The 14,244-nt window shown below is 34.6% G+C and overlaps 1 protein-coding gene across 1 annotated transcript in view; it reads left to right on the top strand.

Moving 5' to 3' along the window:
• The window catches only part of TMEM163 (transmembrane protein 163), a 295,636-nt gene that overhangs the window by 178,481 nt on the left and 102,911 nt on the right, over positions 1-14,244 (top strand). The gene's annotated exons all lie outside the window — the stretch shown is intronic.

The raw sequence follows: 14,244 nt of genomic DNA, 5'->3' as shown, positions 1-14,244 counted from the left end.
ATCTCAAAGTTGGAGGGGAAACTTAGAGGCTCCCTAATTCAACCTCTGTTCATGATGCTTTAGGAATAAAAGTAGCCAGGCATCTGTTTGTAGTGGCTAGAAACTGGAAATTGAATGGATGCCCATCAATTGGAGAATGGCTGGGTAAATTATGGTATATGAATGTTATGGAATATTATTGTTCGGTAAGAAATGACCAGCAGGATGAATACAGAGAGGACTGGCGAGACTTACATGAACTGATGCTAAGTGAGATGAGCAGAACCAGGAGATCATTATACACTTCGACAACGATATTGTATGTGGACATATTTTGATGGAAGGGGATTTCTTTGACAAAGAGACCTGAGTTTCAATTGATAAATGACGGACAAAAGCAGCTACACCCAAAGAAAGAACACTGGGAAATGGATGTAAACTATTTGCATTTTTGTTTTTCTTCCCGGGTTATTTTGACCTTCTGAATCCAATTCTCCCTATGCAACAAGAGAACTGTTTGGTTCTGGGGGAGGGGGTGAAGGGAGGGAGGGGAAAAATCGGAACAGAAGTAATTGCAAGGGATAATGTAAAAAATTACCCTGGCATGGGTTCTGTCAATAAAAAGTTATTATAAAAAAAAAAGTAGCCAGGCATGAGGGCATATGCCTGTAATCCCTGCTAAGAGAGAGGCTGAGACTAGTGGTGGATCTCTCAAGTTTGGGAGATCTGAGCTCCTATTAAGATTAAGTTTGACATTAATATGGTGAGCTTAGGAAATGGTGAACATATCCATGTCAGTAACAGAACATATCAAATTTTTCTGTCAATTAGTTCTGGATTCAGATTCTGTACTTCTAGACTGGTAGAAATGAAAAAATCCAATTAAAAAATGTGTGTATGTGTGATATTATATCGAAGTCATATCATACCTGCCTTTCAAAGAAAAGTTTATTTTCCTGTTCCTTTTACCCATCAGGTAGCTATGATTTGGATGGGGCATGAGATCTGAGGTTCTGAGGGATTCTATAGAATTATTTTACATTTATTTAGCACTTTTAGCTTTTCAAAGCTCTTAATACACATCTTAAACCTATGTTCAGGAAAACTTGTGACTTTAAAAATGTCATGAATAAATGGTGATTACAATAAACGATAGAATCTAACATAGAACTATAACACTAGTCCCCTGAAGACTTTGAGCTCTGAAGCGAATCAATCCTGCAAATTATGATTTGGGATTCTACCAGAATAACACAATTTACCAGCCACATAGACCATAAATTCAACAGCAAAATCATTTAGTTAAGATATAAAAGCAATGTAACTAAATCAAGTGGCAGAACTGTTGTCATCTCCCTACTTCCAAAAGATCTAGAAAAAATATAAGCTTTTCAGGAAAAACTTATGAATAGTAGGGAAACTATTGCTTAGTCAATAGGTGGACTAGGTAAGAGGACTTTCATGTCCCATTCTACCTACTTCACAGTTTATGGCTATGGTTAGTTTCCTTCTGATTTTGAGCTGCCAATTCTTTCCACAGGGAATTTATTTCCATAATTCCTATCCCCCAAGCAAGCTGTTAAGACCAACATCAGTGTTACATGGATCATACTTTATATCACTAGACTACCTTCATTTGAATGCTTAGGAATATCTTTTTTTTTTTTTACAAAGCATTATGTTTTCTTTATTTCTCTTTTTTGAAGAGTTACATGCTTTTCTTTTTCTGAGTCCATGCTGCCTATTACAATTCTCCACCCTATCACAAATCTCCTGGAATTCTAATGTACTAGAACTTCCCTTCCCTAAGCCTCTTTTTCCTTCCCACTGTATCATTCCCTTAATTCATTATTATGGGTGCGAGTAATTCTGTAGAGTTCCCTTTAAAGGAAAAGGTCAGACCAAGTTCTTTCCACTGTCATGAAAAAAATATGGGAAACCTCACATTAAAATAGACAGAACAGTGGTAAGCCAGAGCACATCGGTACTGAGGGTACTCCTGAGGGTAAGTTCAAGTTATTTTCTTCTCACCTCCTATAATGAACCAACCAGCAGATTGTTAAAATGCTAATACTGGCCTCTTGGTAGTCAGGAAGGAAGTTTGGAGGGGTGGGGAAAGGATAATAAAGACCTTTATCCAGGTCATTAATTTCATGAGGTAAAAAAACAATGGAAGTCTGATTACAGTTCTTTGGCATCCTTACAAAATATATAAAAAATGAAGTTAAAAATGGCCACAGCCCCACCTTGTATTATTTGGAAATTTTGTTTGCCCAGAATGACATTTTGTACAACTGATCTTCCTTCAACTCTTTTCAAACCACAACTCGTTGTAACTTATGAGTGACCAGTTTTCCCAGATATTTCAATACAATACAAAGAAAATAAACCCATGGAGATATTGAGGAGCCATGAATAAAAGGATGAATTCCCTATAGAACTAGTACATAATAATGATAATAATTGATGTTTACATAGTATTTTGAGATTTGCTAAATTGATTATCCCATTTGATCTTCGTTAAAACCCTATAAAGCATATAATATGGACATATTATCTACATTTTACAGATGAGGAAACTAAATCTCAGAGTGGTTTGGTGAATTTCCCTATAGTAACACACTAATAAGTGTCAGAGAAAGTCTTCTTGGATTTGAATCCAGTTCCCAATCCACTAGATTAAGGTTCAGCAAACTCCACCTGAAGGCCAAATCTGGTTGCCCACCTGTTTTTGAACATAGAAAGCTAAGAATGGTGTTTGCATTTTAAAATAAAATAAAAAAACACTTCATTTTAAAATGTGAAAAAAAATTCTTAAAAGGGGTAGTTTATTAACTTCTGCACTATGTTAAGGTATCTTAATTTAGTGTCAATGAATTTGTTTTTAAAATTTTTTAATAAATTATTTTTAAATAATTGCTTTTCTTTGTAGTTCTATGTGTTTTATTTTATGCATTTAAAACATTATTCTGAGAAAAAAATGCATAGATTTCTCCAACTTGCCAAAGAGGTTCATGATATGAAAAACTTTAAGCTTAGAGACCTGAATTAGACCCTGCTGCTTGAGGAAAATATTTTAACCCATAGCACAGTCCTGGGCTTTGGTATTAATTCAAAAGATAGAGCTTCTGAAAGTATTTTAAATATCTCAGCTGCAAACATTCTCTTTGTTCCATTCTGGGCCTATGTCTTCATTTCCCAAAAGCATCAGGCTATATTTTATGTGCACACTGGGGCAAAGGACTGACTTTGGAATTACTTCAGCCTTGGATGCTCTGTGGCCTTGCAAATGAAAATAGTTTGCTTTTGGCTTCTGCCTGGACTTGTTCATTGCTCATTTACACCCCAGTACTTTTAAAAGGCAGAACTAGCAGCTGAACACGAGCTACTCAATTTTCTGCAGCCTAAAAAAGAAATCTGGCAAAATTCTTCAGCATTTTCATTAAGGAAAAGACACCTTTCATTTGTCTACATCTAGTATTAGGTACCATGGTTGGGAACTCAGGAGAGAAAAAACTGCTATGCTTGACTAAAATGAGAAAAAGTAACTCTTAAAAGTACCAGAAAATCTGGAAGTAGAGGGAAAAACAACAATAAGAATGAGAACAAATAACAATAATAATATCTATCATTTGCCTAATGCTTTTTTAAGGTTTGCGAATATGAATCCGTTTTACCTTCACAAAAACCCTAGGAAGTAGATACTATTATTGTCTTCATTTTACCGAAGAGGGAATTTGCCTTGAGTCTCTCAGATAATTAATGTCTAAAACTAGATCTGAAGATAGATCTTGATTCTAGATCCAAGGCTATCCTGTTGTACCATCTAGATATAGAAGCAGTAGTTGGTAACAGTTTTCCCTTTTGGTGATAGGGAAAACAGGGGGATCACTGCAGTGTATCAAAGGTACCCCATAGATGAAGAGCTCAATGACAGAGGGAATGCACTAAAATTGTAGCTATAGCTTTTTTTGCTCCATTAAATTGTGTGGGACAGATTCCCAGTGGTTCACTTCCTTTAATCAATCAACCTACCAATAAAATTCTCAGGGTCATTTATTGATATCATGTTTGGGTGAAGCTCTGGTAGAAGGAGTTTCTACAACATGAACTAAGTTAGCATATGAGACAGCAAAACAAGAATGAGTCAGGGTCCTTACAGTAGGTCAAGAGCTTCATTGAAGCTCTTTAGCTTTGAATTGAAATTGAATTGAAACCTTTAGCATTATTTACCTGACACAGAACTAAAATAGATATAGCACTGGAAAGGTACCAATGGTCCATTGTTGCTCATATACTTTATGACATTAGGACCATTTACTCTAAGTGACTCCATATTGGACTTCTGTCATTATAATTATAACATCAAATGTAACTATAACACCAAATAATATGTCTTACAATTACCACAAAAGCAAAAATACTCTCCACAGATGCAAGGTCTGGTGGTATATATGTTAAGCATTCATTCATTCATTTTGTCATTCAGTAAACATTTATTAAGTTCTAGCACCTTGCATTAGATGCTATAAATTGGTTCCTACTTTAATTGCCTAGCTAAGTAGCCTTAGGAAAAAAATATTAACAGCTTCTGACTTTTCAGTTCTTCTGGCAAATTAATTTCTCATTGAATCTAATAAAAGACAGCCCTTTCCTTTATTTTCTCCATTTTATCATTATTCATGGAACTTACAATCTTGGATCTGCCCAATAAAAGATAAACATTGTATGTAGAGGGAAAAAAAGATTTAAAAGTTTTTCAAAAAGATTATATATGGGAAATGAATATTAAGAGTTGCCAAACAATGTTGTATCAAGATCTTTTATGAGGGGACATTAAAGGTTTCCTTAAAGAAATGGCAGGTACAAAGGACAGTTCTAAGAAAGAAAAAATATTAGTGATTTTCCTCTCTAGTTATTTTTGGGGCATAAGGGAGGAACTCAGATATTTTCATTCATTGGTGTAGATTCAGAGAAGCCTGGAATTGAAGGAGTTTCTTCCATCAGTGCTAGTTTGCAAGTAGTCTGCAACTTATAACCTAAATCAAAGTTTCTTAAACTATAGAGTCGTGTAACTGAATGTGTGGGCCTTGAAATTATGACTTATCAATACATATTTGATCAGTAAATATTTGATTTGTATATTATTTTATATATACTTATATACTGGGGGGGTCATTTTAAAATTTCCCAAATGAAAAAGAATGTTGATTGGGAAAAGTTTAGGAAGCCCCGGCCTAGATAGCTGGCTATGGAAATGTAGAATTCAGGGCATGGGGGATATTGCAAATTGAAAATGAATGATGTTGCAAGTCCTTTCTTTCAAGCTATCCAAGATTAGAAAAAAACTGAAAAAAAGTAGGCTTTCTACTTATTCCTATATGTGTTTTCACATGAGCTCATTTGGTGCAGTGGAGTGTCAGAAAAGTGATTGCTCTTTGAAATTTGTAGTTGGTCAGTCAATAAGCATTTATCAGGTGCTTACTATGTTCCAGGAATAATGCTGTATACTGGGTATATAAAAAGAGGCAAAAGATGCTATCCTCAGGGACCTCACAATCTAATGGGGAGACAAGCAAACAAATATGTACAAACATGTTACAGACAGAGTAAATGGAAATAATTAACAGAGGGAAGGCAGTAGCAGCAAGAACATTTGGAAAAGGCTTCTGTAGCTGGCATTTGAAGAAGTTGGGGAAGCCAGGAGGAGCAAATGAACTTTCCAGCCATGGGGGACATTGAAACATGTAGATTTTTTTTTCGTTTTATTTTTTACTCTGTCTATAAAAACTGTGCATTTTTTATGTAGTATTGTGAGAAAACCAAGAAGGAACATGAAAGGCACATTTAAAATTCTTTAGTCTTTTCTGTGATATTCATTTTCTCCCAATTACCTATCTCCATTCTGGTCAATTCTGAAAATTATCTCGGGATCTCAGAATGGAAAGGACCTTGGGAATGATCTGTAATTCAATCCCTTCTTATACAGTGGAATAATCTGGGGCCTGCATAGCCTAAATAATGGCAAATAGGGGATACAGTGCTTAGAGTGCTGGGCCTGGAGTCAAGAAGATGCATTTTTCTGCATTCAAATCTGTCCTTGGATACCTACCAGTTGTACGACCCTGGATAATTCTACTTGATTCCGTTTCCTCATCCTCATCTACAAAATGATCTGGAGAATGAAATGGCAAACTACTCCAATATCTTTGCTAATAAAACCCCAAAGTGGGTCACAAAGAATCAGATATGACTGAAAATGAATGACTCAAACCACAACAATAACTTATATTTACCAAGTGTCAAAGGTGGAACTTGAGCCAGTTGACTTAAAATCATTTTTTTCATCTAAAACTCAGTTCCTTCAAAATATGTTACATATCTTCATTTCTTCTTTGGAAAAATGCAGGTGTGTGCTGTGGTTTATGCTCTTGAAACCTACCAATTTCATTCAGTCCAGCAAGCATTTATTAAGTTTTGGCACTGTCTTTAGCATCTGAGAATCCAAAAATATCTCAGCTTCTTGGGGAGCTTGCAAGCTGACTTTAGCAGAAGGAGTAGTGAGTGCTTTGAAGGTTCCATTGACCTGCCTATGATTGCAAGCATAGCCCTTGCCTATTGTCTGATTTTTATTTTTTTTTGACACATGCTAAATAATTCAGCATGGAACAGCTAAGGTCCTTTATCAAGTTTAGTCAGGATTAAGGCTCTTTTTCCAGTAAGAATTTTGGGTTGGTTCTATCAGAGTAGATAGCATTTTGGAATGATTTCAGCAGACATTCTAAGTAGCTCAACATGTCTTTTCCAGATGTAGGAAGGACTTAGGCGACTAAACCTTTATCAAACCTCATTGAACATTGTCCAGATATGTCCTCTTCATCTTACTGAGGGTTTCTAAAGATGCTTTGGGGCTTCTGGAACAGGGATGACATTCTAGGTATTCAGGTTTCAGGAGGAAAAGGCCATGGACTCAGATGAATTTGCATTGCTCAGGTAACAAATGAGTTTTGTATAGTAGAAGAGTGGGGAACTTTAGAGTCTTCTCTATCCCTTCTGAAATTTCAAGTCAAAGGAAGTTATACTTGTCATATGAAAAAAAAAAACTACCTACTATTTCATCATAATATTGTATTATATAAGAAACTCTTCTAGCATCCATGATTCACAAATTTTGGGACTCAATATTAGATTGGTGGTATGAGCTTTAATCACTGAAGATGGGAAATGAGGTCATCCATAGTCTTCCTGCTGTAAAAGCTTATCTTTTTTATAATCTTATTTTAATTAATCAAGATTTCCCCTCCATCAAAGACAGAATCTAAATTATGAGTGAATTCCAAAATATAGTGTTGTATGTTTTACTTCTTTGTATTCAGAGTGGAGATGGAAGCTCTTTGTTTGCATGCAGGATATATTGTATAGAAGATATGTATTTGACTCTATAGTTTTTCTAATGAAATCCCCCTGCTTTGTAATCTTGATTACTCCCCATGTAACAGCTGTGCTTGGGAAAATCTGCCAGTCCCAATGGTGTTAGAAGGAGCATAGAATTAGGAACATATGTAGGGATTGATAAATTTACCTATTTCTTATGCACAGGAGAATGATGGTATTCCCTAAGCACATTTTGTGTCTCACTCACATCTGTGATTCTATGTTATGCCAGTTTTCCTGGTGTCATTAGTAACCAAAGTCAGAGATTGACTTAAAGAGGGCAGAAAGCCTGAGATGCTTAACCAAAATCCATGGCTTTCCTTATTGGTATAGGTTAGAAACCAAAGTATTTGTGACTGTGTCAGCTGGAGCAAAAATAGATGCATTCATTGCCTTTTTGCACATTGAAATTTTGAATATATAATACTATCAGGATGAATGCATGATATGGAAATTTATTTGGCTAGTAAATAATCATCATAATTTATTATTTTTTATTCTTACTCCAAAGGTAAGTTCTATTACTTTAGTCCTAAAGATAGGTCAAGTATTATTCTCTGAAGCAACCCCATGGTACAGTAAATAGAGATCACTAGGCAATCTGTATGTTATTATAGCATCATTATCTGAAACCTTTTCAAGAATTCTTCATAATTACTTGAACTATTAAGACATGTTTTGGAAAACAAAACCCATAATATTCTAAAGGACATTGAATTTTATTTATTATATTATAATAAATATATTCTTATATTATGCATATAATAACCTAATATATTGTTGATTATTATAAATTAATATTTTAAAACAGTTATCAATATATGTATTAAGATAGTAAGTTCAAGGACCCCAGCTTAAGAACCTTGACTAGGGCTTCCTTTGTTCAAAGAGCAGCAAGCAGTTTTTAGCAGCAGAGCCAGAACAAAGACTTCAGCATCACATTAATGTGAATGTGTCACAGGAGAAGTCAGGTTCCTAACAATTTCCTGAAGATAGAATAATGATGATTTCAGACTAGGGAGATTCCATCCCCAGGGAACTCTGAGGAAGAAGTAGATTATACTGTATAATTTTCTCTGCCCATCATTTCCATATATGTGAAATCAAGTTAAAAATCTTAAGGGCTGCCTTGAAGGGGAAATATATATATATATATATATATATATATATTTTTTTTTTTTTTTTTTTAAGAGGCAACTGAGAATGAGAATCAGAGATTTGAGCAGGAAAGCATCTGGAGGCCATCCATCTAGATCAACCCCCTCAATTTATAGATAAGAAAGTTGATGCCCAGAGAGCTAAAATGTTGTCCAGGAATTGCATAAGTGGAAGGATCAGGATTCAAATCCAGGTCTCTGACTTTAAGTCCAGTACACTTTTCATTACATGATATCTTCCAGAGAAGCAGAGTAGTGATGGGCTATTGACTATTTTGGATTAGGTTGACTATATATATATGTGTGTGTATGTATGTGTGTGTGTGTGTGTGTGTGTGTGTGTGTGTGTGTACATGATTCCATTTTAAGTTCCATTATTGACGTTTTCTTCATCATTTTAAGTCTAAACAATCAATAAAATAATAGAACAAATCACGATTGGTGGCATTTGTCTATTTCTGAAGTATAAATGTTCATTTTGAAAATTTAACAACCAGCTCTCATGAACCAAGTTTCAGTATCAGATTTCTTGGTCAGTCTTGGATTCTTTGATCTAGTATTACACGTTTCCTTAACGGGGAATTAGGCTCCTTAATAATTTATCCTATTGTTCTTTTCCACTATACACATAAGGAAAGTTGTTACTTATAGAATTGCTAATTATAGGAATAGTTAGAAGCTCAGAGTCCAGCGTTTTCCTCAGCAACTAGCTAATGGAGAAACATGAAGCAGATATGAAACAGTTATTCCTTCATAGAAAGGGGAATACTATCAATACAGAATAATAGAATGATTAAGATCCAATACCTTATCAGCAATAGTTCAATCATTTGGAAGGCTGATATTGAGACCCTGTTAAGATGTAACAATCCAATCAAACATTAAGCAAATCTTCCCAGTGGTCTTGCTTTCTCTCTGATGTTGATTTTTCCCTACTATAGTAACTTCCTCTGCTGCTGTACCCAATGGCTGCTTTTACTTCTCTGAGGTCTTTTAGGATCATTCAGTATTCACAAGTTGTGTGCTAAAGGAAGATGTAGCCAGTGACCCTGGTACAAGTCCAAATAATTGAGATATTGGCGCCTGCTACCATTTTGCCCAGGTAGAAAATCGCTCCCTTTTCCATTCCTTACAGGAATCCTATATTGCTGCCAGGAGTGTGGAAACCAATATGGTCACTGACTGGAAACTGCCTTTTCTTCTAACCATTATATCATTAGTTTTTCTTTTAGTTCAGCAACCAATTAGGGGGTTTCAACCCAGTAAAGTCACACCTAGCCAGACATAGACAAAGTATCTGTGTATGTTTAAATTTCTAGATAGTCTCTGGGGGAATTCAGAGGATATCTTCATTTGTTCCAAGTTAGAGGATGGGAGAGCAATGCAAAATTCATGTCAGTTATTTTTGCACACATCTTATTTCCTTTTATTTCCTTGCTCAATCGTAATCTCATTGAAGCCAAGGAATATTTTTCTCTTTTTCTATTTCTGGCCGTTAGCACAGGATCTTATATCTAATAAGTACTTAATAAATGATGAGTTGAATTGATTCTGGAAGCACAATTTCAAGTACTTTTTCAATTCTGATAACTATTTTGAGCACAATTGGTGGTCTGGGGGATAGGAGAGAGCTTCCTGGCTGCATTTGTTGGTCTATTTTAGAATAGGACTTAATGCTCTTGTTTATAGTTTCTGTCAGTTAAAGCCCCGAAAAAGTTGTCAGAACAAACTTCTGGGAAAACGACAGCAATAGCAGCAACAATAACAATAACAACAGAAAATGGACATAAGATGTGGAGAGGACAGTTTAGTCATGTTACATAATTAAATAGACAGCAAAGGCTTTACAGCAAAGCTAAGAGTTCCAGGGAATGAATTGAACCAGGCTTGTTTTGCAAAGGAACCATGGCTAGAACGAGAAATGCATTCAGACCAGGGGCAAGACTTAGGTTGCTTGGTTTGTGGTTTAAGGGATCTTAAAAATAGCAAGCTATATAACAAGCTCAGGTAGTCATTTAATTAAATAATTGATAGGAGAGTTGAGATCAATTTAATATAATTTATTTAAAAATAAATTTGATTGGAAGAACCTTTATAGGAATGATACTTTATTATTATTTTGGAATTATGGTTATATAGTTTATAGTTATCTATTATAGTTGATATAATACAGCACCAAGCAAACAGTTCATTCATACTAGTGACACTTTAATAACAGGTTGATTTTCACAACAAGATCCTTCAAATCTTACTCTTAAAGCCTTTCTTTGCTTTCTTTTGTTTTTGCTTTCTTTGCAATTCTTTTCCCTACCTTGCTGACCACCATTAGAATGCAATGGGAGCTGGTTAAAAAGATGCATATTTTCACCTTTGCAACTTCTCCCCTCTTCTTCCCTGATAATGCTACCACTCTACTGAAGTCCTCGGCCCCTCATTCTTTGATTACTGCAATAGCTTGCTGGTAAGATTGCTCACCTCAAGTCTCTCACCCCTCTACTCCAGACTCCATTTATTCATTAAAGTGATTTTCCTAAATGCAAGTTTGATCCAATCCCTTTCTGAATGGCTTCCTATTGCCCCCCCCCCCCAAGAAAATCCAAATGCTTTGTTTGGCATTCAAAGCTCTCCATAACCTAGCCCCCTCATACCTTTCAGTTTTCTTACACTTTACCCTCTATCACATACTTTTTGATCCAGTGAAGGGCTGTCCTGATTTTTTCTAATAACAAGACACTCCATTTCTTGTCTCAATCCTTTATATCTGTAATGGAATGTTTTCCTTCTTCTACTCTGACTAACAATCTTGGCTTCTTTTAAGTCTTAACTTAAATCCTACTTTCTATAGAAAGGCTTCTCTGACTTATCTTAATTTCAATGTTTTTTCTTTCTTAATTATTTCTTGTTTATCCAATGTAAAACTTGTTTTGTATATATTTATTTGTGTGCTGTCTCCCTCATTAGATTATAAGCACCATGAAGATGGGTTTTGTCTCTTTTTGTATTCTTAAAATTTAGCACAGTGTCTGGTATATACCAGGTATTTAAAATAAATTGAATTGTATGATTCAGATCAAAGAGAAACACAGGAATTAAAATCAAAGCAGGAATGGAGAAGAGGGATTCTGGGTGGGTTTGCAAATTAAAATTTAATGGGTTTTCAAATCCTATAATGTAGGATTGATCAGCTTATTTCAAAGGGAAAAGAAAATCTTTCTTTTGTTGATGTCTCTGTGTGTGAGTAGCAATGATAGCAGTGAGTATCTGAAGAATAAGAACTGAGAATAAAAATAGAAGGAAATCACAGCTACTCAAATAACTATCTTAATTCGTTCTTTCTCCTTATAACCCCAGAAGTGAGTTCTATATGATTAGGTTTAGTCCCAAAGAAGGTACATTACTGAGTTATTGAAGAAGTTTGAACTAGTAATTTAATTTTTGTTATAAACTAAAAATGGCTTGGATAGATTTACAGAGAAGAAACTCCTTCCCATTCCCCAGAGATCCAAGTTTCATATTGGATAGAATAGCCAAAGGCACATTTTCTGAAAAAGTACACAAGGTCGTTTTTATAACGGATTGAAAGAACAGAATTAAATGATCCCTGTCCCTGTCAGAGTGTTATTTCTTGGGGCTCCAAAGATGGAGGTATTCCCAGAAGCAGGGGTATAGTAGCAAGAAAAAAAAGGATTTCAAAAGAATGTCTCTTTGCACTTAACTCCTCATACTGTTGGTTCCATTACTATTATTTGTTCCCTTTTAAAATAAGTATCCAGTGCGCTAATGTACATTAACGTAAAATCCTAAACTCTAATGGCAGAGTTGGAAACAGAGTTGGAAGGTGACCCTAGAACACCTCTTAACTACCTTCATAATGCACAAATTACATCTTTAACATTTTTGAAAGGTACTCATCTTTCCATTGCTTGAGTATCCACTTTTTTTTGAGGTAGCTTATTTCACTGTAAGGCAGTTCTAGTGTTTGGAAAGTTGGAAACACTTAGGTCTAGAAAATAATATTCTTCAATAGTAGAAAGGCAAAGATTATAAAGGACACAAAACAAAGATAAATTTTTTTTAAATTATTCTGACACTTTTAATGTGAAATGTATATGGAATTGCATATCAAGCTTTTTCTTAGAACAATAAACTAGAGGAAATACTAGAATAGTCTCTAGAAAATTCACATTTTCTTATATTAGTCCCCCAAATAAATTTTATATGCTTCTCCAAGATCAGACTGTATAATTGACAATAAATATGAAAACCATCACATTAACAGTGAAGTTGAGCTTGCCCTGGATCATAGAACAGAAGATATTTTCAGTTAGTTTTTTTTTATTTAAAATGTTTAATTTTAGATTATTTATTTAATCAACAAAACTTTAAAAAAAAAGAATTTCCATATGCACAATAAAACAAGAGAAGGATGATTATATTTGAATTTGAAAGTTTCTATCATGTACAGCTTATTCTTTTTTAAAAGGCATGGAATAACTCGTATTACTTCTTAAACTGCACTATTGTTTTTATTTGTATTTTTCCTGAATTTTCCTCTATATTCTTATGTGCATTTTCTTTTAAATAACTCCATGACCTTCTTTTTTATGTGCTGGGTTAGACATCATTATCACTATCCGTCCTATTCCCTCTAACTCCTCCCTCATATTGAAAAAAAATGAGAAACAAAACCTTTGTAACAAATGTTGTTCAGTCATTTCTGATTCTTCATGACATCATTTGTGATTTTCTTGGCAAAGATACTGAAGTGTTTTGCCATTTCCTTTTCTGTCTATTTTTGCAGATGAGGAAACTAAGGCAAACAGGGTCACATAGCTAGTAAGCATCTGATGCCAGTTTTGAATTCATAAAGATGTCTTCCTGATTCAGGCTCAGTATAGTATTAGTCAAAACCCCTGGAAACAGTGGTTATGTCTGAAAGTGGATCAGTTCATACAAAGCTTTCCATATTTCTCTGAAATCATCCTTTTGGTTTTTGTTTGTTTAACTATAGAAAAACATTCCATTAAATTCACATACCATTATTTGTTTAGTCATTTCCAAATATGTGGATACTCCCTAAGTTTCCATTTCTTTGGAAATGGAAAAGAGTTGTTCTAAATATTTTTGTGCACATAGTTATTTTTCCCTTTTCCTTTAAGTTCTTTGAGGTATGGGTCTAATATTATGTGGCTAGGTAAAAAAGCATGCAGTCTTGCAGATGTTTTTTTTGTGTGTGTATTATCAAGTTGATTTCCAACGTGACTGGACCAGTTCATAGTACCACCATTAGTACAATGGTATGTGTGTTTCCCCATAACCCTTAGAGCAATTGTTCTTTTTTTAAAATCATTTTTGATCTTCATCGACCTGTTGGATGTGAAGTAGAACCTAAGAACTATTTTAATTTTCAGTTGCCTATAAGTATTTTTGATCTGAAATATTTTTGCATTTGGCTATTGATAGCTTGGATTTTTTCATTGGAGAACTGCCAGTTGATATCTTTTTTTCTTTTTATCCCTCCTTCTAATTTCCCCCATTGCATCTATTTGCCATCATTGAATTTTATAAGTCTCTAAGTAAGTGGTAGAGTGAAGATCCTAACATGTCTGATCTAATCATTGAAATAGAACGGTGTATTTATGAGTGTAACTAGTCAGTCAGTCAAGAAGCATTT

This window comes from Antechinus flavipes, chromosome 3, assembly GCF_016432865.1.
Source record: "Antechinus flavipes isolate AdamAnt ecotype Samford, QLD, Australia chromosome 3, AdamAnt_v2, whole genome shotgun sequence".
Classification (NCBI taxonomy): domain Eukaryota; kingdom Metazoa; phylum Chordata; class Mammalia; order Dasyuromorphia; family Dasyuridae; genus Antechinus; species Antechinus flavipes.
Note: the sequence above shows the minus strand (reverse complement) of the source record. Positions and strands in the feature narration are given on the sequence as shown.